The sequence below is a fragment of the Triturus cristatus genome, chromosome 2_1 (assembly GCF_964204655.1).
Source record: "Triturus cristatus chromosome 2_1, aTriCri1.1, whole genome shotgun sequence".
Taxonomy (NCBI): domain Eukaryota; kingdom Metazoa; phylum Chordata; class Amphibia; order Caudata; family Salamandridae; genus Triturus; species Triturus cristatus.
The window spans coordinates 903,834,074-903,858,952 of NC_140581.1; the positions used below are offsets into that span (position 1 = coordinate 903,834,074).

At 44.5% G+C, this 24,879-nt stretch overlaps 2 pseudogenes; both read right to left on the reverse strand.

Moving 5' to 3' along the window:
- Positions 1 to 1,106: 1,106 nt before the first annotated feature.
- LOC146866074 (uncharacterized) lies at positions 1,107 to 2,019 on the reverse strand (annotated as a pseudogene).
- Positions 2,020 to 3,931: 1,912 nt separating this feature from the next.
- Positions 3,932 to 19,772, reverse strand: LOC146866075 (uncharacterized; annotated as a pseudogene).
- Positions 19,773 to 24,879: the final 5,107 nt, after the last annotated feature.

The following is a 24,879-nucleotide window of genomic DNA, read 5'->3' on the forward strand; positions in this document are numbered from 1 at the left end:
TAAAGTTCTTTGTGTACACTAGAGTTCCAACTGGCAAAGGTGGTCTTTGGTCATCTGCTGGAAGTGCGTTGGTGTGCTTATCTGCAGCCTGGGTGACCTGTTTAGAGAAGAACTTTGCGGCTTTTGTTAGCTGTGCAATATAGTTAGACATTTCAGTTTGAACAACTTCAGGCGCGCTTTCAGTTTGCAACTTGTGTCTAGTTGGGGGCACAAATGTACTCATATGCCTCCCAGTCACTATTTGGTGTGGGGTCAAATGGTGATCTGACCCTGGGGTATTTCTGAGAGCAGAGAATGCTAATGGGAGACAGTTCAACCAGTTCTTTTTCAAGGTGACACACAGTTTACTCAATTTGTTCTTGAGGAGGCCATTAAGGCGCTCCACAATACCATTACTTTGAGGGTCATAAGCTGATGAGAGCCTGTGTGTTATTCCTAGCAAGGTGGTAAGATGGGAAAAGATGTTATTCAGAAAGTGTATGCCATTGTCGGATCTGATCCCTCCGGGAATTCCCCATCTCGGAATAACCTCACGGATCAGAAAAGTGGCAGCAGACTTGGCATCACAGTGCAAACAAGGGCCTGCTTCGATCCACCATGAAAATGGACAGACTACAACTATGAGATACCGGTAACGGTTGCATCTGTCAATCATATCAAAATAATCAATGTGCAACTCCTTGAAGGGTCCTTGGGGTCGGGTATTGTAGAAGTTATTACCTTGAAGGTGGGATTTGGGGAATACTGCTGACACACGGTGCATGTGTATAAGTACATTGTGATCATCTCATGTAAGTTGGGCACAAACCAATCCTGGCGTATCTGGAGGGACATGTTGTCTCTGGCAGTGTGTGATGGAAAATGTAGCTGGTTCAAGGCTATAAGTAGTACCGCTTGGGGCATGACAGGCTTCCCTGTGGATATCTGTCTGTATATTAAATCTGTACCTGTCTGTGTGCATCCCCTAGATTCCCACAACTGCTTTTCATGGTCTGGAGCATTTTCCTGTATCTCTCTTAGATGTAGGTGAGATGTTTCTGTATAATGCCTAGAAGGGTCCAGGGGATCACGAGATGCATCTGTGTCGCTAGCTGCTGTGTCAGTTGTTAATAGAATTGTGGCAGGTACATTGTTTAGGGGGAGTTTGGCTGCTTCCTTGGCTGCCCAATCAGCCAAGGCATTACCACGGGACACAAAGTCTTGAGAATTGGTGTGAGCTGCACATTTTACTACAGCGACTGCATGTGGTAGAGCTAGAGCTACAATCAGATCTTTTAAAAGAGGGCGATGCATGACAGGGCTTCCATCGGATTTCAGGAATCCCTGTTTGCTCCACCGCATAATACTGGAATGGACTGTTGTAGTGACGTAGGCGGAATCAGAATACACTGTAATTGTTTTGCCTTCACCCTGTTTAAGGGCTGACACCAGTGCTACTAGCTCAGCAGCTTGAGCAGAGTAATGGGATGGCAAAGTTATCTGTTCTGTTATCTGCAAAGTATCTGAAGAATCATGCTGCATGGCTCTGACCACTGCTGCCCCTGTATGTCGTATTCCTGTGTCCTGATCTATTGCGGAAGATCCATCTACAAAATATACGACGCTACTTGGAATGGGGTCTTCTCTTGCTTGGCTACATACATCTGGAGTATATGTTGCACAGTCATGGAGGTCACTATCTGCACCTTCAATAGGGGGTGCAAAGAAAGTAGCAGGGTTGACTGTATGATACTTGACTACCTTGAGAGATGGTAGTGATAAAATTATCTCATAGCCTGATACTCTCTGTGTTGTTAGTGTCGGCTTAACCTTCTGAATTATTGCAAACACTGCATGTTCTGCATACAGCGTCAGAGGTGAACCCATGACAATGGGGGCGCTTTTCTCAACTGCAAAGGCTGCTGTTGCCAAAGCTTGCTCACAGGGGTAATGGCCTTTCATAACAGGATCAAGTAGGCCACTAAAGTACGCAATTGGTTTGTGGCCTAAAGGATACTTTTGGGTGAGGACAGCCGTCATCACCTGGCCACTGCAGTGGCAAAAAAGGAAAAACTCTTTAGTGTAGTCTGGTGTTCCCAACACTGGTGCATTTGTTATCTTTGTCTTTAGTTTGTGAAATGTTTCTCACATTTCTCCAGTCTATGTTATTCTGTTTTTCTGTGTCTTTGCCTGTTTGATGGCTGCAAGCAAAGGGGCTATCAGGGTGCTATAGTCAAAAACCCATTGTCCGTTTTGCATAGGCCCAAAAACTTTTGCATTCCCGTCACTGTCTCAGGCTCAGTCATCTGTCTAATTGATGCTGCTCTTTCAGGTGTAACTCGGCGACCTGAGGCCGATAGAAATTGTCCCAAATAATAGACTTCTTCCTGGCAATATTGTAATTTGTCTCTGTCTACTTTGTAGCCTCGTTGGGCGAGGGTGAAAAGCAGAGACACAGTGTCGTTTCTGCACCGTTCTTCTGTGGCACTACAAATTAGTAAGTCATCGACATACTGCAGTATTGTGCTGTCACTTTGAAAATTAGCGAGGTTATTCTTGACTGCTCTGTTGAAGACAGGGGACTCACAGTACCCCTGAGGTAAATGAGAATGGAGGTACTGGGAGCCACAAAATGAGAATGCAGTCAAGTAATGCATTTTTCAAGTTTATGACTGAGAAGTATTTAGCATCTTTGGGTATGTTAGTCAGGATGACGGAAGGGTCAGGTACTACAGGGAATTCCGTTATCACTATGTCATTAAGGGGGCGCAGTTCTTGAATCATGTGCCATGAATTACCCTTGGCCTTCCTGACAGGGTAATTCGGGGTGTTGCAGGGGGATACACCTGGGTATATGACTCCCTGCTCTACCAATGCCTGTATAACTGGGGCGATGCCCTCCTCTGCTTCTTTGGATAGAGGGTATTGCCTTACCCTTGGTAGTATTGCTCCTTCCTTCAAGGTTATTCTGAATGGGTTCTGTGCGGACAAGGCCCACATCGTGGGGGCCTTTGGTCCACAAATCAGAGTGTACCTGCGCAAGGTCATTGTCCTTACTAGGACCAGAAACAGTCTTTGGTATTCCAGACCTTGTTTCCAGCGTATTGTAACATCTGTGTTAAGACTGAGAGTGCACAATTATCTCTCTAAGTAGTACGCAATGGAATACTGTCTTGCAAAACTAACACTGATCTTATGTGTTCATCAGTAAACAACTGGTCATCTGATATATCTTTTACTTTTATATTGGGGTCATGAAAGATGACACAGGCCCACATCGTACAGGTGTAATCACTGGCCATCACCATCCCCCAGGTGAAAGATATCTCCACAGCTTCCACCTCCAGTATGAGATCTTAACCTGACACTTCAAAATTCAGCTTTTCTGACCAGGGGCTCTGGTGGCGGAACAGAAGGTTCCTTGGCAATTCAACTAGCTTTCCTTTTAGTTCTGGTGTTTCTGCTATGATAGTATACACTGCTCTACTAAAGGCTGGGATGTCTATAGGCCTAGCTCTGGTTTGTTCACCATCTGGGTGGCGAGTGACCACTTTCATGATACGTGTGCGAGACATTCCTGGTGTTGCGCAAACCATTGTCGCATCCTCCTCAAAGTGGATGGACATTTTTAATTTTGCCATAAGATCACGTCCTAACAAGTTTGCTGGGGCCGTGGGGGAGAATAAGAGACTGCTGTTAACATACCTCCCCCCATCTCCATCTCCACAAGTTTGGTGATTAGAACCCTCATCACTTCCCCGGAGAACCCCTGTGTGTCCATTGATGAATTTGACAGTGGGAGTCCTCTCTCGTTGATACAGGACCTAGTGGCCCCAGTATCACTGAGAAAGCTGTATTCCCTGTCATTTATGGCTACCGTCACAGTGGGTTCCTCGTCAGGCCTGTGAGTTATCGATAGTACTGGACACATGAGACTACTCTGTGGGCACCTTCATTGAGCAAATCGTCCCACATAATTTTGCTGAAAGGGGTTTCCTTCTCTGACCATTACCCCACCTTGTAAGGTCTGGTGTTGTACAGTGGGCTCCACTGCCTGTTGCTGCCCATACTGCATGTGGGGCACATGTTGTTGCACCTGTTAGGGCTGGAACTGTTGTTGAGGCTGCATTTGGGGCTGTGGAAGATATATCACTTGGGGGCTCATGGCAGGCTGTGCCACAGTGCGACCAGGTGGTACCGTTTGTTGGCCATATATTACCCCTGCCTGTTTGTTGTTCTTTTTGGTCCTACATTCTCTAATGAAATGTCCAGGCATGTTACATTAGTGACATGTTTGCCCGCCCCTGAATGTGTTTTGCCTATTTTCCCCAAACCTTTCTCGCCCTCCTTGCCCATTCCTTCTATTAAATCTGGGGGCATATTATTGGGGTTGCAAAGTGGTGTTTTCAGGTGGCACACCCAAAGACACTGCGGCCGTGTGGGTAGCCGCAGTGGCAGTTCCTCCCTCTATCCTCTTTGCTAGTTTCTGTTGTACTAGTTTAGCTGCTACTTTCTCAATGTTATCTTTCTCACTCTTTTCCTTGTCCTGTCTCCTTTTACAATAATGTGTTATGTGAGCCTGTATCTCAGTCCATGGTTTGGCTTCTAAGGCTACTATGTTGTCTAGTTTGTCCTGCACTTCAGCAGGTAATCCCTTCTTCACTATGTTATAGAACAGTTTTGCATTTTGTCCAGTCACATCCCATCTCTCCCCTACCTCCTGTGTCCATTTCTCTTTCATTCAGCTTAGGAATTGTGCTGGGTCTTCATCTGGCTGCATTGTCTGTGCCATGAGCGATCCAATGTCTGGCCTATCTGAGTACATTCGTCTTAGTTGTGTCCAAACAACTCCCCTTACTTTATTGAAGTGTGCTGCATCACATTTTGAATTAGTCAATGTCACGTCCTTTACTCCTGCTTTTATGAACAGTGTATCTGTTTCATCTCCTACAAGGGAGCTTAATAAACTTTTAATGTTGCCTATTGCAAGGGGTATCCCTGCTGTGTGTTTTTCAAAAGCAGCTATCCATTTCCCGGCCCCTTCAGCAAGTGGTGGCAGATGTTTTTTAAGATTTTCTTTGTCCATCTGGGGCCATGGTATGTATTGGGGCGACCCTGAACCTTTAAATATTAAGGGCAGTTGTGACAGGACCGTGTCCCTATGTCCAGTAGGGTGACGTGATTCATACTGTCTGGCATATCTTTGCCATATTCTCAGGCTGTCCTTCATATAAGGATAATCCCACTCAGGATCCCCTATGCCGTGAAGGATGCACATCTCCGCATTTGCCATGTCTCGTGGCTCAAGAGAACCATCTCGTGGCCATGGTGTCATTTGTGGTGCTTGTCCCTCTGTCCAACCTGCTAGATTGTCAGTAAAAGGGACAAAATTGTACCAATTCTATTCTTGTTGGGCCACTATTTCATTGGGTGTCAGGTCACTGCCTGGGCGCACAGGGAGTAGGCGTGCTGTGTCTTTTCTCAATGTCATTCTTCCCGTCATGTTAAATGCCCCCTGCTTCTCATAAGGGCATGCATGAGTTCCATCAAATCTCAATCTGTTTAACTCTCGCTGTCTCCTCTGTAAGCCCTCAGCACCCTTGTTGGTGTCTCCACCCTCACAGGCAAATTGTGACTGTTCTCTATCATAGTCGTTAATGATGGACATTCTTTTAACATGCTCTGTAACATCATCTAATGCCCCATCTGATCCTATGTAGGATCTGTCTGACCTCATGTCTTTACCTAAGAGGTTATGTGCACGGAGGAAGTCCTCCGAGCTTTGGTGCTCCATCATTTGTGACCTGTCTAGTCTCTTCCGATGCCACAAGGGCACCTCCTCTTTTTCCCAGGTTGTTCTTGTGTCCATCTGTCCATCTTTCCTTATCTTGACCCACTTGTTATCGCCACCCTCCTCTATTAGCCTCCAGCGTTCTGCAGGAGGTATTTTTGGTGTAAAGGCTAACTTTCCTGTCCTCCTCTCACTCTCGGGGCTTGAATTCCTTGGAGCGCTGACTGCTTTCCTAGTAACATGTCCTCTCTGTGTGTCCTTTGAATCTAATTTTGGGTGCTGACCTTCACTTTTATCTTTCTCGGTAGGGGCAGTTTAATCTTCTAAATGAAGTGTAAAGGTAGCATCCACTGTTCCTACATATTTATTGTTGTCTCCCCCTGACATCTCCCGAGGTGTGCTAGCCATTCTTGGGCGTGGCGTTAGCCGGACATAATCACTGTGTTTGGAAGTTGATTCTGATGGTGGGCTACAGTCAGGATCTGAATATCCTACAGCAGGCAGATGTGAGGAGGCGGGAGGTGTGTTTGATGTATTAGCCTGCATTGTATACATGCCCTGTACCTTTGCAATGTTTAAACTTCCTTGTGCCTCTCGGTACGGGAGTGGAGGAGCTGAAGGAGAGGACTGGGGCCTAATCTCAGCCTCCTTCTCATGTGTTTCACAAAATACCTTCCACTGATCTAAGATGGTCTTCCTTTTTTATAATTTCTTCCCATTATATTTGCTTTGTAAAAGGGTGGCTATATGATCTAACGTTATGTTGTCAAATGAGCCCCTTTGAGGCATTGTATGTTCAAATTTTGATGTTGCCTTATGCCACTCCTTACAATATTTCTCTGTTTTGTTCTTGTCGCCAGGGAACACCTTAACCATGTGTTCTAAAGGGGTCCCCATTATTTATGTGGTGCACTTGGCCCCTGTTTAGGCTTATATTTGGGCCTAACTTGTCCCTGTTATAAGTGTTCACTCTTCCTAATGATATTGCCTATTTTCAGTTCTATTATACTTTCCACCTGATACCCTTATCTACCTCGTGGGGTATTATGGTAGATTTAATCCAAGCTATTTCTCCTTGCTACTCACATAGGTGATGAGTTAATTTCTTGGGGGGCCTTCTGGGGGGTGTCTCACAGTGGGGTGAACCACTGCAATAGGTTTTGTAGAATTCAAAACCACTTCCAATATCTTAAGTGTGGAAAGGTCCTGTTCAGAATCACCTGCAAGAAAATGAAGGACGTTCCTATCAAGTCTATCTGTTATTTCTTCTATGGTATGTGTACCTTGAAAATAGCTATTTAGGTCCTCATCTATACTATTTGATAGTTTTTCTAGGCTCCAATCTGGAGGCTCTAAGGTTTGACTATAGGGATAATAATTGATAGCATCAGTATTTGTTGTGGGGTTCATGAGGTTGCTGTACACTACTCTTAATCACTGTAATGTGGAGGACACTGTCTTTGTGTTTAATCCTTTGGACTGATCTTTTTAGTTATCTGACAGGCGTTTTACTGTCACATCAATGTATGTTGTTAGGAGACCCAGTGGTGATGTATAATCAATACCAAGGCGCTCACAAACCTCTGACATCAAACTGTTATCTGATGGTATTGGGATTGCTGTCCAACCAGGGTCAGTACCGTTAGAAAGGGCCACAGGGAGACCGTTATAAAAATTGATGATTAATTTGGGAACCGGTTGTGGTTGGGTACCTGTGCGTCCTTGAGACAATTTTCTAAAGAAAAAATCCTTTTCCTAAAACTCAACAGTATTTCACACAATTCAGAAATCCTAAGTATAAACAGCACAAACTACAAAATGACATTCATGTATGTCCTTACTTCTATTCACATCTGCATAGGCATATTAATGTACTCTAAAACTTCATACTAGGGCAAAACTACTACTATACTAGGGCAAAACCTATTACTACTGCTGCTTCTGTAGCTGGTCACTTCTCCCGAACTCAAAAGGAGGATATACTTCACTGCCTGTAACTACAAACTGTGACTTTCAGACTTAAAGTCTGAGATGACTCGAATTGTTCTGCTCTTACTCAGAATAAAGTTCCAATGAACACCAGATTTTCACCTATTTCTTTCCCACAACGTCAGAACGTACGCTGACTGTCCAGCTTCGAGTCCTACTCTTTCCTGACCACTTCTGGCCCTTTTAGCCAGGTCCCCTCGTACCTTCCGGACTTATCACCGGAGCGCTTGTCCTTGTTATTGTGTCAGTGAGCAATCATGCATGCATTTCCCCACATATTAACATTTATATTAAAAAAATAATAATACCATAAGACACATTATACTGTCAACATGTTACCTGTAAGGTATAAGGGACGACATTTGCACTGTTCTAACCTTTGAAGAAAGCCAACTCCCAAGCCTCACCTGTCCCTCACCTGAAATGGGAAGACCTTTCTAACCGGCGTCTTCTTACCTTCTTTTAGTTGCGCAAAACAATTTCCATAAGGACAGGCGGTGCCCAGGGTGTGGCAGGAGGAAAGAAGAAGTGGATGTCCTGGCTCAGCTCACCACGATGTTGAAGGGAAAAGATCTCTGTAAGAATTACACAGGGGCAGGTTGACAATACAATATGGTTTAATGCATTAATCAGCTGGGAAGATCAGCCAGGCTCAGCAGAGACTGGAGTCTGATGTCCAACGAACAGTTCAAAAACAGTGGCTTATATACGCTAAAACCACAAGAGAAAAAAGATACAAGCATAGGATTTACGTCACAAATGAGTAGATTAAAATCAGCAGTTTACAAGAATTTCCTGAAAACAAAACACATATAGATAGGGGTCACATGGCCCTCGCATCTCATATTGGTGGAAACCTCCTCGGTGGTTTTCCTGTTCTCATACGTTATTAGCAACTTTTTACACACATCTGTTTTCCTGTGAAGCAAGTGGTTATATTTTTGCCTAACGCTTTTTGGCCATGCTTATCTGACCCCTCACCTGTGGTTTTTAACAGAAACGACTTATGAGCAGGGGCAAGACTTGCACCTGGGCCAGTCCATCCTGTGTGCATGCTTAATCTATGTGTGCATGCATTAGTAACACGATTGCAAAAGACATGATTGACACCTTCCAGCTCAGTCTCTAACAGATGGGCTTGTGGTTTGTGGTTTTTGTAGTTCCAACATTTAAAACACTACTGGTTTCCTGAGTCTGGAAGAAGATATGATCTACGCTTCATACAGTATCTTACCTTTGTGACTGCAGGCCATTTCCCGACCTTTCAACAAACTGTGTGACCTGATAAGTTCAGCTAAACTTATTGTCCCTGTAACATGCATTTTCTGACCTATTTCTCATGCAGAGGCCTGGGCCTGTATTTCTTCTGAGGCCTAAAGCTGCTTTTAACTTGGAACTTCTGCATAGAAGTTGCAGGCATTAACTCTGTGTGTGTTTGCACAAAATGTATCCTATTTTTCCCGATATCATTTTCACAAACCAGATTAAGCAGGGAGAGGGTGCAGTATGCATGAACATCGAACTAGTCTCTACTGGGTTTGGCCAGAACCACAATCTGGGCCTCACAAAGTGATTCTGGTAGATGACTCCACTCCCTGCCTTGTTAAACACATCACAAAGGTGTTGAGTGGTTTGCGTGAGGAAGGTGGTGTTACATTCAACCAGTAAGGCATCAGTGCCCGTGGTCTTGTTACGAGCCATCTGAGATATGGCCGTGCATACCTCCTTGAGTTGCAATGGTTCATCCAGCTCGACCTGCTGTAAGACATTCAGATGCACCAGCTGGAGGGTGCCAAAAACTTCACACATGTGGTTTTAGGCTGTTAGGACTGGGGCAGCATAAAGATCCCGATAATAATCATGGAAGGCCCTGTTGATGTCCAGCTGCGAGGTAAGCAGCCCGTTGTCATCACAGCAGATTGCACCTATGGGGACACGCTGTTGGTCCTCATGTGCAAGCCAAGCCAGTAATCTCATCGAGCAGTCCTCCTCAGCATGCTGCAGGGCTGTGTGCCACCTGTAGTCGTGTTTGCTCAAGATCATCTTGGCATTATTGCGCTGCTTGCTCAGCCAGTGAAGCTGCTCGACCAAAGCCGTGTGATTGGCGGCTCATATTTCTAAGGAACAAAGGTCGCTCTTGATGGTCGAAAAGTCCCTCAGCAAACATTTACCTATCCCCCAGGAAGCCGATAAACAGTGGCCACAAACCACCACCTTATGGGCATCCCACTCAATGGCCTAAGATGCCGCAGTGCCGAAGTGAGTGCGAAGTATTGGTCTATGCATTGTACTAGATCTGGGCGAAAAGGTGGATCAGTCATAGCCTCCACCTGTAGTTACCAAGTGGGTATAACTGGATGTTGAAGTTCCCCATCACAGGGCAAGCAGCAGCTCATTTCTGGTGTGCACGTCGTGTACCTGTGAGTAGAAGGAGTACTCATGGTCCAGTGGGTGCAGGAACCGCCATACATACTGAAGACACATTTGCGTTAGGTGAGCAGCACGTCTAGTAGCAGCCGTCCGGAGGGGGGGGGGCATAGAACGGTCTAGGTCTACATCCAGGATGCAGTTAAAATTCCTGCCCCGACTCCAGGGGAAGATGGATCCTCAAAGAGCGCCGGTGTAAGAATGTCTAAAAACTCCCCTTGATACGTGCTGGGAGCATAGATCGCAGCCAATGCAAGGAGTGCACCATCCAGGTGGCCTTCCAGAATCACATATCGGCACACTGCATCCACCGTGTGTGTAGTCATGACATACAGTACTCCTGTTGCGATTCATATTAGAACACCACGACCAAAGGAGGACACTGAAATACCATGTACCTGCCCTTTCCATTTAGTGCGAAGCTTATGTAATTCAGTGGCATTAAGGTGTGTTTCATGGAGCATAGCTATTTGTATGTGACCCTGCTTGAGACAAGCATAGATACAATAGCATTTTGGTAGAGTGGCCATGCCACGCACATTTCAGGTAATTATGTGATATTGGGGGATACAGGCACCAATCAGTGTGTCCACTGCAGCACTCATTCTGTAAAACAAAAGGGGAGAGTGTGAGGTTCCTTTCCTCATCTCACAACTGGTCCGTGGAGAGCAGGGAAATCCTATAATCAAATGTGGCATGCAGGAAGGCAGCAGACACAGTTTTGAACACTTTCAGAGCATCTCGATAAACCACAGTAACAAGTGCTACCCCCGGTTCAGATGCCCTGGTAGGTGGCAAAAATGTTCCTTCTCTGTGCAGAACCTTTGTGCCCAACTTAGGGATGTGGCCCAAAAAAATTGCTCACTCTAATCAGTAATAGGCGAAACTCCTCTACCACTGGGATAGGTGCCTGCATGACTGGAGGAACAAAGGAAGGGCCTACTCAGGTGCTAGCTAACTGTTTCCTGTGACAGGGTAGGCCTCTTTGAAAGTAATCAGGTTTATGAAAAAGGCAAAATTGTCCTGCCAGAAGGACAGAAGCAAAAACACCTCCCCACACCCTAGGACTTTGTCCAGCTCTGGGAGCAATTTTCACCCCTCATCAAGGGGGCTATTCAGCTGCCAGGTAACAGTTGAAGCGCATGCAAATGGGTGCTCAGAGGCTTTAGGCAGGGCAAATGTAACTTCCTACAAGTAAATCTTTGATAATATCTATTAAAAATCCAACTTTACCAGTAAAGTTGCCCATTTAATAAATATTACAAAAAGTCCAAAAATAAAATGTGTAGGTGTTTCGCAGCCAGAGAGATTATTAGATTTAATATTGCATCCCAATTGTTGGACTTGGCCCTCTCTGCAGGGTCACCCCCAAACTTTTTTTTCTGCACCCATGTTTGTTGGTTTTTAGTACTCTCTACACTTTACCACTGCTACCAGTCCTGAAGTGCTTGTGCTCTTCCTCAATTGACTCAGTTCATTGATTTACACCCAATTGACTCATTTAATTGACTTGTAAGTCCCTAGTAAAGTGTTGCTACATGTACCCAGTGCCAGTAAATTAAATGCTACTAGTGGCCTGCAGCACCTATTGTACCACTCATTTAAGTATGCTTTTTAAACATGCTCTGGGCCTGCCATTGCTGCCTGTGTGTGCAATTTTAAACTGCCATTTCGACCTGGCAAAATAAATCTTTTGCCAGGCCTAAACCTCCCTTTTCAATATATATAAACAGCCCATGGGGCAGAGGTGCAGTGTATTAAAATAATTGGACATGTATGTTTTGAGTTTTACAAAACTCTCAAATTCATTTTTCACTACTGTGAGACCTACCTCTCCCATATGATAATATTGGGTTGCCTAATTACATTTAATAAGTGGTAATTTTTGAATGGGCAAAAACCAAAGCAAATGATGGACGGAGTCATGAACATTGCAAGCACTCACCCCCAGTCAACTGATCTGGGTTTAATCCATCACCGTTCTTTAGCCCACTCTGCCACCCCAGTTCAGACATGGCCATATGCAAATCAGTCTGACCCTGTGCCTCATGGGAACAGTCCAGCCTGAACTGCCAAGCCATGTCTTCCCTGGACCGGAAACAAGCTTCCTAGGACGGGTTTCTGGCATTTCAGCCGTCTTCAGCCAGGCTTGCTTGAATCCAGTGGCAAAGTGAGCAAGGGACTCACGTCTGAGCATACCCTGCCAACTTATGGCGAACAAAGCAAAAACCAAAGGAAATGATGGACGGAGTGTTGAACATTGCAAGCACTCACCCCCAGTCAACTGATCTGGGTTTAATCCATCACCGTTCTTTAGCCCACTCTGCCACCCCAGGTCAGACATGGCCATTTGCAAATCAGTCTGACCCTGTGCCTCATGGGAACAGTCCAGCCCGAACTGCCAAGCCATGTCTTCCCTGGACCGGAAACAAGCTTCCTAGGACCGGTTTCTGGCATTTCAGCCGTCTTCAGACAGACTTGCTTGAATCCAGTGGCAAAGTGAGCAGGGGACTCACGTCTGAGCATACCCTGCCGACTTATGGCGAACAAAGCAAAAACCAAAGGAAATGATGGATGGAGTGTTGAACATTGCAAGCACTCACCCCCAGTCAACTGATCTGGGTTTAATCCATCACCGTTCTTTAGCCCACTCTGTCACCCCAGTTCAGACATGGCCATATGCAAATCAGTCTGACCCTGTGCCTCATGGGAACAGTCCAGCCCGAACTGCCAAGCCATGTCTTCCCTGGACCGGAAACAATCTTCCTAGGACCGGTTTCTGGCATTTCAGCCGTCTTCAGCCAGGCTTACTTGAATCCAGTGGCAAAGTGAGCAAGGGACTCACGTCTGAGCATACCCTGCCAACTTATGGCGAACAAAGCAAAACTAATGAAATGATGGACGGAGTGTTGAACATTACAAGCACTCACCCCCAGTCAACTGATCTGGGTTTAATCCATCACCGTTCTTTAGCCCACTCTGCCACCCCAGTTCAGACATGGCCATATGTAAATCAGTCTGACCCTGTGCCTCATGGGAACAGTCCAGCCCGAACTGCCAAGCCATGTCTTTCCTGGACTGGAAACAAGCTTCCTAGGACCAGTTTCTGGCATTTCAGCCATCTTCAGCCAGGCTTGCTTGAATCCAGTGGCAAAGTGAGCAAGGGACTCACGTCTGAGCATACCCTGCCAACTTATGGCGAACAAAGCAAAAACCAAAGGAAATGATAGACGGAGTGTTGAACATTGCAAGCACTCACTCCCAGTCAACTGATCTGGGTTTAATCCATCACCGTTCTTTAGCCCACTCTGCCAACCCAGTTCAGACATGGCTATTTGCAAATCAGTCTGACCCTGAAATGTTGGGTGTCTGGGGAATTATAATTTAACATCATATTGAATGGTATAGTTGGATTTTAAGTCGCAATTATGAAAGTGCAACTTTTAGAAAGTTGCCATGTTTTTTGTCCTAACGATTTATATATATATATATATATATATATATATATATCCAAAACAACGAGCAAAAATGTATCGTGCACTCTCAGTAAGAAACAGGCAGGCAGCCAGGTAACAAATTCCAAGAGTTTTAATTCACACTACGCGTTTCGGCAGAAGCCTTGTTCACGTGTGAAAGTGCATGTAAAGGCAGCCATTAAATAAAGCATTCACGGTTGATGTTGAAGGTGATCACAATCAACAAAGGACTCACAGCAAGGGTTACATGGCTGTAAGTATAGCGGCCATCTTGGAACGGTTAGTAACCAAAGGTAATGTCAACCACAATGGAAAAAGAACGTGTATATACATCTGTGTAACATGTGGGTAAACATGTCAAAAGAAATCAAGATAAGTGAATTAACGATATGACTGGCATATGGTACAAACAGATATCAAATACAATGGTGTTGTAGCGGCCATCGAAGAATGTTATGCAACCAGGTGTGATATCAACAGAATGGAAACATACTGTATGTCAGCATATCAAAAGGAGAAATCAAGATAAAACAACAAATGGTACCACTGACATAATAATCAATACATTCAAGGCTGAAATACATAGTGTAACAGTATCCAGAGGGTCCATGTACTAATAGTGATAGGCAAGTGCACTAATAGTGAAATGCAGGCGGATAGATGCCTCAAGTAACATGTTGACTGCAAGGAAATCCTGGCTAGGTTCATGTAACCATCAAGTAATGCACGAAGCAGGTAACCAAATGCAGTGTACACACAAGACAATGTGACCTGACTGAAACAGATCTCAGTCTAGTATCTAAGTATACGGGCAAGTGCCCAAACTGCCTGCTCACTAGCTGCTGTCACAGACACAGGTTGCAATAGTTGCAGTCAAAGTTTATCTAAAATAGATCTATATCCTGACCGAAAGTATTGAATAGAACCAAAGAAACAAAAAATTGGCAACAGGCCAATCGAACTTATCTTTAACCTCGTGTGAGACCAGAGACCGTGCTTGTATACTTTGAAATGGAACTGCTGGTGAAAGATGATGAAGTGATGAGCTAGTGAAGAATAACACTTGCTCTTGCTCACCCCTGAGGCGGAAGCCGGGGGCTCTTTTCTTGCTATCTCTCTGCCCACGGGCACCCACTCGCTATTTGCAGAATCAATTTTAAAAACAGTGTAATATATTTTAAACAGTGCTTTTTTACCTGCTAACGCTACTGTTCCCTCGGTGCAAGTTTCTCGCTGCTCCGAGGCCCCACGTTGTCATTTCCTGACCGGTGCAGCTGAGTTAGGTGCTGGCGCCGGCAGGCTAGGAGGGAAGCCATCTTGGCGGTAGGAATACGAGAGCGCTCCAGTAGTTGGACGCTTCCGTCACGCATTTTACTGGATATAAGGATGTTACATCCCCGTCCGCGCAGCGGGCGGGCGCAGCGGGCGCGCCGACGGCCCGCCAAAGGCGCGCCTAAGGCAAGCCCGTCTGCGCCCGTCCGCGGCCGACCGGGGCTCGGGGCCAGTACCCCTGCCTCTTTTCCCTCCAATGACAGAAATGACAAATTATACATTAGGTACACTATTGGTGACCTACTTGCCCTTCGCTCTAATGTGCAAGACAGCTGCCGCCATATTTTATCAGTGGTCTCTCCTATGTTACAATGTGTGACTTGCGGGTTTTCCATTGGTGGGGGGAGAAAGGAGGAGTTGAGGCCGTTAAACATGAAGTTGACATTATTAAACTGTAGATCCCTCAAAAAGCACAAATTAGAAATACATGATTTGGTGCTTGAGGGTAATCTTGATGTCCTCTTTTTAACAGAGACATGGTTGGATGAAGCCTCAACCCCCGAAACCCTGGAAGCTGTCCCCGTAGGATACAGCCTGCTTAGAATTGATAGAGAAAGGCAGAAAGGTGGGGGATTGGCAATGATTTATAAAAACGACCTACACTGCACCTTAGAGAAGGTTACATTACCCAATAGTGAGGGTGGTTTCTTTACGATTAAAACCCCAAAAATACTATTAATGGACTCTTTTTATACCGGCCCCAGGCAAGACTTCACAGTTCTGCAATAATCTGATAGAGCTGATAACTCAGCATGCACTTCGCTACAAGAAATTTCTTATTTTAGGAGACCTCAATTTTCACTTTGAGGACCCTAATTGTAAGGAGGCACAGGTTGTGATAGATGCCTTGAAATCACAGTCGCTCAAACTGCAATCTATATCCCCGTCACATCATTTGGGCCACCTTCTAGACCCCATTTTTGCTAACTGGGAAGGTGTGAAAGTTGCCACACCATTACAAATTACATGGTCAGACCATTTCGCTATTCGTTTTGAGGTTGAAATTGGCCCCCATGATTATAGTTTGATTAAACCTAGGCTTCAGAAACGTAGAGACTGGAAGAAGTTTACGCAGGAAAACTTTAAATCCGCTCTACTTAAAGAATCCCCGCTTCCCAGTGATACTTTGCTTAAAGCTTGGGCTGATTATGAAAAATGGATGCCTAGGGCTTTGGACATAGTAGCACCATGGACACTTAAGTCCCCTGCCAGGAAAACTAAGACCGCTCCCTGGTTTTCTAAAGAACTTAAAGAAGCTAAAGCTAAATGTAAAAATACTGAACGTAGTTGGAGGAAAAACTACAATTCTGAGGATAAGCTGAATTACAAAAGAGAACTTAAATCATATTACAAACTCATAAGAGCAGCCAAAGGTGCTCATTTCAAAGAAGGTATTGAATCGGGGAAAAATCCCACTAAGGAACTTTTCTCAATCTATAAAGAGCTTACGGTTCCTACTAGACTAGAGGCCCAAGATATTTACTCTAATGAATTATGTGATGATATCGCAGATTTCTTTGTAAATAAAGTGGATTTAATACACGCCACCTTTACAGGTAGCATGCCGACTAAATATTCGGTAGTGAGAAATGATGCTGCTACCATGCCTCATCTGACATGCTTTAAAGTTCCTGAGAGGCTAGATTTGCTTACCATCGTTAATGGCATTCAGACCGGCTCTCCCCTTGACGTGATCTCTCCTAATCGCTGTAAGGGAATATGTGACTGCATGATTGAGCAGATTGAACACATGATTTTCTTATCTTTTCAGGAATGCCATGTGCCTAATGCATGGAAAACGGCACAGGTTATACCCCTGAAAAAGAAATCCAATATTCACATTTCCCAGTTACAAAATCTTCGCCCTATTTCTCTCCTCCCCTTTTGTGGGAAAGTTGTGGAGAAGGTAGTAAACAGTCAACTCATGAAGTTCATTGAGGAGAACTCTCTTCTCCACTCCACGCAGTCAGGGTTTAGAACAGGTCACTCTACAGAGTTGGTGGTTCTCTTCTCCACTGAATGTTTGAGACAACTTGCTGTTGAGGGGCAGACGGCAGCGTTGGTTCTATTAGATCTTAGTGCAGCTTTTGACACCATGCTGCACTCGACGCTGCTGTCTCGCCTCTCAGACTTGGGAGTTGAAGGACCAGCCCTGAAATAGGTAGAATCTTTTTTAGAAAACAGGAGTTTTCAGGTACACTGCCCTCCGTACAAATCGACTCTTCGTAAGTTGAGGCATGGGGTGCCACAGGGATCAAGTCTGAGCCCCACGCTGTTTAACCTTTACATGGAGCCCCTAGCACATATTGTGGATGCTTTTGGTGTGGATATCGTCACATATGCTGACGATACCCAACTAATAATTAAACTTACCAACAATCAGGCAGAGGATGCCATAAAATTCTCCAACTGCATGCGGTCCGTGGCAGAGTGGATGAACAACAACTGCCTACGCCTTAATGGCGATAAAACAGAACTGTTGGTGGTTGGAAAATCCCCCTCTGCCTGGACACAGGCTTGGTGGCCATCAGAATTAGGTGCGATCCCCGTCCCGGCAGACTCCGTTAGAAATCTAGGAATTTGGCTGGATGCGGAGCTTTCTTTCAAACAACAGATTAGTAAAATTAAGGGAAAATGTTTTGGAATATTAAAAACACTTCGGAAAGTTCTCACTCTGCTCCCTATTAGTGCCAGGAAAACATTGATTCATGCCCTAGTCACTCCACACTTGGACTACGGCAATGCTCTTCTCCTAGGCCTAAGCAGAAAAGGCATACACCAATTGCAGTGCGTCCAAAATGCTGCCGCCCGCCTGGTACTCAATCTTCCTCGCAGGGCTTCTGGAAAAACAGCATTACGGAAACTTCACTGGCTCCCTATTGAAGAGCGCATCAAGTTTAAAGCACTTTGCCTTGCCCATCGCATTGCCCAGGGAAAAGGTCCAGGTTACCTGCGAAATCTTATTATTATCCATCGCCCTACTCGTAACCTGAGATCTGCTGGAGCGATGCTGTTCCAGCTTCCTCGCGTACGCAGGACCAGGATGGGAGGTAGCTCCTTTCGCCTTCTAGTGAGTAGGCACTGGAACAACCTCCCTCTTGACTTGCGCATGGAACCCTCCGAAACTAGATTTAGACTTAAGCTTAAAACTTACCTTTTCCCATGTTAATAATTTTCTCTTTCTAGCCTAGGTTTTATTTTAGTCCCGGTCCTCAGCCTTTCGGGGAGGCATTAGCATTTCTTAGCGCGGGGACACACCGTTTTGAGTGTAACCAGACGCTCTATAAGTGGCTTTATTATTATTATTATTAGGAAAAGGGTAGGATGCCTGTGCCGGTGAGTGTAAGTGAAGGGCTCCTTCCTTCTCTCCTGTAAAAAATACATTAAAAATATCTATCATTATACACCGGAAACATCATAGCTCAAAATAAATACATAAGAATAATAAAGATGCAATGAAGTCACATAGAGCAAAAAGCAGAAATATAAAAATCAGATATACAAATCGATAAGATCAACAGATTAATAATTACAAGAATGCAGCAGGTAGTGTATTCAACACATCATCAAATGAATTAAGCCAAGGATCCCTCTTTCAGATGGATTGACATTTCTTCATCCATATTCAAGCCACCCGGGCTTCTGGTTTGAAAATCTATGATGTACCTAGACTCTCGTTGTCTGAGGGTGAGAGTCCTGTCCCCACCTCTGGGATTTCTAGGGATGTGTTCAAGAATGAGATAACTCATGTCAGAAATGTTAGAAAAATGTCTTTCATGAAAATGACGTGCGACAGGATATTTTTGGTCATTATTGGTTATGGCTCTCAGATGTTCCAAAACCCTCTTTTTAGCTGGACAGGTAGTGCTCCCAATATACCAAAGTTTATATGTGCACTCTACAGCGTAGATAACAAAACAGGTACTGCACGTTAGAAATTGGGCGATTTTCTTAGATACCCCTCTATACTCCAGATTGTCCTTAAACTTGCTGTTTTTGCATGCTTTGCAATGACCACATGGGAAAAATCCCACGAGGCCATGACCGGTGTTGATGGTGTAGTCAGTGATGTCATTTCTTACCACTATGTCACGGATGTTCCTATCCCTCCTATATGTTATAGTGGGCCTATCTGTAATAAGGGTGCCTACCACCCCATCGGTTTTCAAAATGTCCCAGTGTTTGGCAAAGATGCGTTTGATCTTATGTGCATCTGAGTTGTATGTGAGAATCATGCGGACACCCGTATTCTTGGCTTCATCCTCATTGTCAACTTTGTCTTTGAGGGTATCAGCCCTACTAATCCCATCTGCACGTTCCTTCGCTTTCTTAAGGACCCAGTTAGGATAGCCTCTGGTTTGGAATCTACTCATGATGTTATCCCTCTCAGCTGAGTAGGCATCTGGGCTGTTGCAATTCCTCTTAGCCCTCAGCAACTCCCCGTAAGGTATGCTCCATTTGAGCATATCAGGGTGGCTACTGAGGGCATGTAGAATGCTGTTCCCTGCTGTGGCTTTCCGAAAGAGAGTGGTATACACCTTGTTCTGTTTGACTTCTAGTCCTACATCTAGAAAGTCGATTTTAGTGGCGTTAATGCTACCAGTTAGAACAATATTGTAGCTGTTAGCATTCAGTTTTTTGATGAACTCCTCGGCATCACCCCTGGAACCATTCCAGACGATGAACAAATCATCTATGTAGCGAAGCCACATGATGACTTTACGGAGATCAACTTGCAGAGTACTGCTGGCTGAAATTTCTTGCTCCCAGTAGCCCATGAACAGATTGGCGAAACTGGGAGCAACGCAAGAACCCATCGCAGTACCATTCACCTGCCTATAGAGGGCGCCATTGAAGGAAAAGATGTTATTTTTAAGACAGAAATCAATCATCTCAATTACCATGCGACTATGTTCCCGATATCTGATAGGTCTTTGCCTAAGAAAATATTCACAAGCTTCCAAACCATGCTGGTGATTAATTATTGTGTACAGGGACTGGACATCCAACACAATAAACAGGTAGTCAGGCTCCCAAATCAGATTCTCAATTTTACCAAGAAAGTCTTTTGTGTCCCTCAGGAAATGGTCAACATATTTTGAGATGTGTTCACTTACACTCCCTAGAGAAGAAACAATAGGGCGACCAGGAGGTCTGATGTTGTTTTTATGTAGTTTGGGCAACAAATATAGTATGGGAAGTTTCGGATAATCCCTCTTTTTTAATACGTAGTTTATTGTAAAATAAATATGTAAAAAAAAATACATAAATAAATTAGCATTTAAAAAACCGTACAAATTCACTGAAAAAACCATAGGTTTCACACACGTTATAGTTAGGAATTAGCATTTAAAAAACCTTGCAAATTCACTTAAAAAACCATAGGTTTCACACATGTTATAGTTAGGTGGATATTTCACTCGTAAAAAACCAATGAAATTCCGCCGTTATAGTTAGTTCAGATAACTATAACTCGCGCGACCGCCACTCTATCACAAGGATGATGTCATCAGTGATGTCATGAGTGATGCCACTGACCATGTCATGAGTGATGTAATATGTGACGTCATGAGCAGTGGATTGCGGGCGCGCGAGTTATAGTTATCTGAACTAACTATAACGGGGGAATTTCATTGGTTTTTTACGAGTGAAATATCCACCTAACTATAACATGTGTGAGATGTGGCGAGAGAGAGGCTACGTTCTACCACCTTGCATGGATGTGTGGACCGATATATGGCTTTTGGGAAACAGTCTTCACTACCATAGGGAAGATAGTGGGAATGTCTATTGACCCGGATCCGCTTGTGGCCCTCCTGGGATTTGTGATGAATGTACCTAGTGCATCGCGTAAGTTAGTGGCCCTTCTCTTATTGCTCGCTAAGCGACAAATAGCGATACACTGGAAGAAACAAGCTCCGCCGAAAGTATCCGGCTGGGTGGGATCAGCGGTGTATTGTAAGGAGCAATTGACTGCCTACTGGGACCAGATGCCGCAGCGTTCAAGGCCTGCGGACATATGGCAGCCGCTGGTGGACTGGCTGACAGAGGCAGAGGTGAATGCAAGTGAATGAGGGGGTCTGTCGGATGAATGGCATTGAAGCACGGCTGGAGTGGGGCTGTGACGTGGGGCTGGCGTGTGGGGAGGGCATTACTGCCCCCCGCGCAAAGCTGCCTGGGCAGAAAGGCGGGGTGGGGGGGAAATGACGTGGGTGTCTTGTCGGTTGGAATGTTTTTAGTGTGTACGGGAGATCTCGTGACCGCGCAGACATGGTACCATATGCTCGCTGGGTGATAACTGCAAGAGTCCGTGTCTAGGACGTTGGTCGCGCTTCTCTGACTCTCGCTTCCAGTTGTTATTGTTGACTGTTCAGTTTTTAAAACATGCTGTTAGAACTTTGCTAAAGTGTATGCAATTGATCCGCAATAGCGGCGGGACGCTGCGAAAACAAGCTGCCTGCCTCTGGGTTGTTGGCTGAATAGCGGTGTACACTTTGACGGTACAATAAAGGTTTTGGAAAAAAAAAAAATAATAATATAACATGTGTGAAACCTATGGTTTTTTAAGTGAATTTGCAAGGTTTTTTAAATGCTAATTCCTAACTATAACATGTGTGAAACCTATGGTTTTTTCAGTGAATATATATATATATATATATATATATATATATATATATATATATATATATATATCTTCAAGAGTTTTATATAGCGCGAACTAGACCCGAAGATATCGGGTATCAGAGCGCTTACATAGCACCAGTTTTGTTACATGAGGACACATTCATTTTTTGGTATGCATGGGGAGATAAAGTGATTTGCCCAGAATCACAGGATGTTGATCATCGTTGCTGAGACTCCATTGGTGCCTGCATCCTGTTCCTGGGTCATATGACTGGGTGTAGTTGGCCGTTGGGCTTTGGTGTGTTCCTTCCAGGCAGTATCACAAAGGAGGGTCTGGGTGTTGAGTGTTGGAAGGATGGGCCATCTCTGACTTGATAAGGGCACAGCTGTCACATACCACACTTGCACTTCAAAGGCATTGGCTCAGCTCACAGACAAAGGACTTCACACTAGCCTATTATGCCCCCAGACAGACTGGAGCCAGGGCAGGGAAGCAGGAAATTCCAGACATCTCTTTAGGGGGGGAAACACTGCAGCTTGCGGTCTGCCTTGCTTGCTGAAAAGAAAGACTGGAACTGCATCCCAGGCTGAAGTGACTCCAAGGGTCAACTGACTGACCTCTGTTCTGAGCTGCAGAGACATAACAAACTCCAGAGGCTTGCTGCACTGGACCTGCAACTGGACCTGCCTGAGCCCTCTACTGGAGTGAGTTCCTGATCCCCAAGTGAGCATCAGAGAGAGCTTCCATGGCCTAACTGAAGGTTAAACCAAATCTGGCACAAATGGACACAAAGCCCCGCAAAGCATCGCCGCACAGTTGCAAGCTTCATCGGAACCGACACCAAGTGGCGTGAAGCCCCGCAAAGCCTCACCGCACAGCTGCCAGTCTCATCAAAATGAACAAAGCCCCTCAAAGTCTCACTGCATAGCTCATCGGAACCGATGCAGAGTGACACAAAGCTCCCCAAAGCCTCGCTGCATAGCTTCATCGGAACCAGCGCCAGATGACGCAAAGCAACACTATCCAGAGTTTGCACCAAGGACATAAAGTGCAAACCTCAGTGGGCCAAACTTGGTCCTGTGCCAAGCCTGTGCTCCATTGTGGTTGGCCTTAACTTGTGACTTTGTCCCAGTCCAGCGTGACTAGATACCCTCAGTAAGTGTTTAGCGCCTTTTGGTGCTACTTTTATCTACATCTTTAAAATTCCATATCTCCAGTTCTCCTGATTGGATTTTTGTTGTTTTGATCTCAAATAATTTATTAAAATGTACTCTCTTTTTCCAAATGGGTAGCGGATGTTTCTTCTTTTGTATTTTCACTCTGTTGCTGTTTGAGTGCTACATAAATACTTTACCCATTGCCTCTAAAGTAAACCTGACTGCTTTTGTGTCAGGCTGCCAGAGGATTAAACACAGGTTAGTTTAGAGATTTTTTGTGGTTCACCTGGACAAGAATTGTGGCTGCTGCTGGATTTCCCTGCCCCCCCACGCTTTAAACCAATTTCTCCCACCATTTCTTTACTATGGAACAGCCAGCCTTGCTATGGTGAAAATATCTTATGGGGCCTTTTTTACTATAAGGACATGTATAACATTACATTTACACATGTCCTACATTTAAATATCATGCACGCTGCCCTATGGGCAGTAAGGTCTACATAGCAGTGTCTTGTTAGTATATAAAATAATGACAGAGGCTTGTGAGAAGGGGTTATTTTGGCTGGTTGAATTTGCAGTTTAAAGCTGCAACAGCCAGGCTTCAAATGGTAGGACTCCAGTCATGTTTGCATTGTCACTGTAGTGGATTGTGCAATGGGTGCAGCAGTCCACTATTGGCATTTAACTTACAGGTCCTGGTTACACTTTGCAACATACACTAAGAATGTATAGTTAAGTTAAATATGCCAATTGGAGGTATAACAATTTTATTATGTTTTAGGGGAATGCACAGTCAAGGGGAAAATCTCAGGATGCATCATGTAAACGATAATAATTTCTTGCAACCTTAAAGATGTGAACGGGTCCCCTGAAATGAACCCGTCTACTTTCACTCAAACCTTATTGCCCAATTCACATGTCGGCACAAGACGTGCACATTAGTTATAAGGGATACAACTCAGCAATAAACAACTTACTACTAAAATAGCAGCTATTACATGTTACATGGGTGTAATGATAGGTACATTGTAATAGTGTCTTCTTTATTTTCCCACACTTAATGGACATGCATGTGTTCGAGAATTGTTATGCTTTAATTATACTCACAATGCCTGTCATAAACATGTTATTATTTGAGATGTGGCCCGTGACTGCTCACTCGCCTTGTGGTTTCCGAATGCCACTGTTGGTGTGTGGAAGGCGTAAAGCACAGGACGAGGTCCTGCAATAAACTTCAAATACGAATTTCACTTCCCTCGGATTACTTTTATTGCCTTTCCCCACCTGGCGACGAGGATGGGATGAGTTTCACAAAGTGGTCTTAACTACTGATGCAGATGGTACAAACAAGTTTGAGTGTTCTCTGAGGGCAGGACTTGTTATACAGAGTATGATGACGTCATAGGACTTCTATAAGTCATGGTCTATGAATCACTACTATTACCTTGGTTATTTTATTGTATGTTTGCAACGTCCGTGTTTTTTCTCTCATAAAAACTTGTTATGCTACAGTTAATTTTTCTTTGCTGCTAAAGTGTTCATTAAAGAAATATCAGTCATAATTAGGCCTTCAGTCTTGTGACACAATTTCAGAAAGCAGCTTGTTGTCAACGTCAGTTTGCCACAAATGTTTGGCCTAAAGGTTGTTGGTTAGCACCACTGTGTCCTTCAGACTGAGTACCAACATGGTTTCCTCCGAAGCAGGTGAATGACCATCAGTGCTAGTCCCTTACTCAGAATAATCTAAGCAAAAATCTAGCCTGCCCGAGGCAAATTTTCACCGTGGCTACCTTGCTGAATTTCCTAGTTATCAGGGCACCATTTACATCTTCTTTTTATAAAGAGGCCATTTATATGCGCTTTAAAGATGGGTTCTGATATGTAAAGTCGCCTTTCTTGGAGATAAACAATACTTATCCACACAGTATAATTTCATAAAGTACTGGCCATTACTTATACGCTTTGAAGAGCTCAAAAACCTAATTGCTAATCGTTTTTGTTTGCTTTGTTTATATTTTAGTAAAAATGCGAGCGCAAGGAGCAAACATAAATTAAAACCTTGCCATGACTCATTCATTCACGATCCAGATGGATAGATATGGA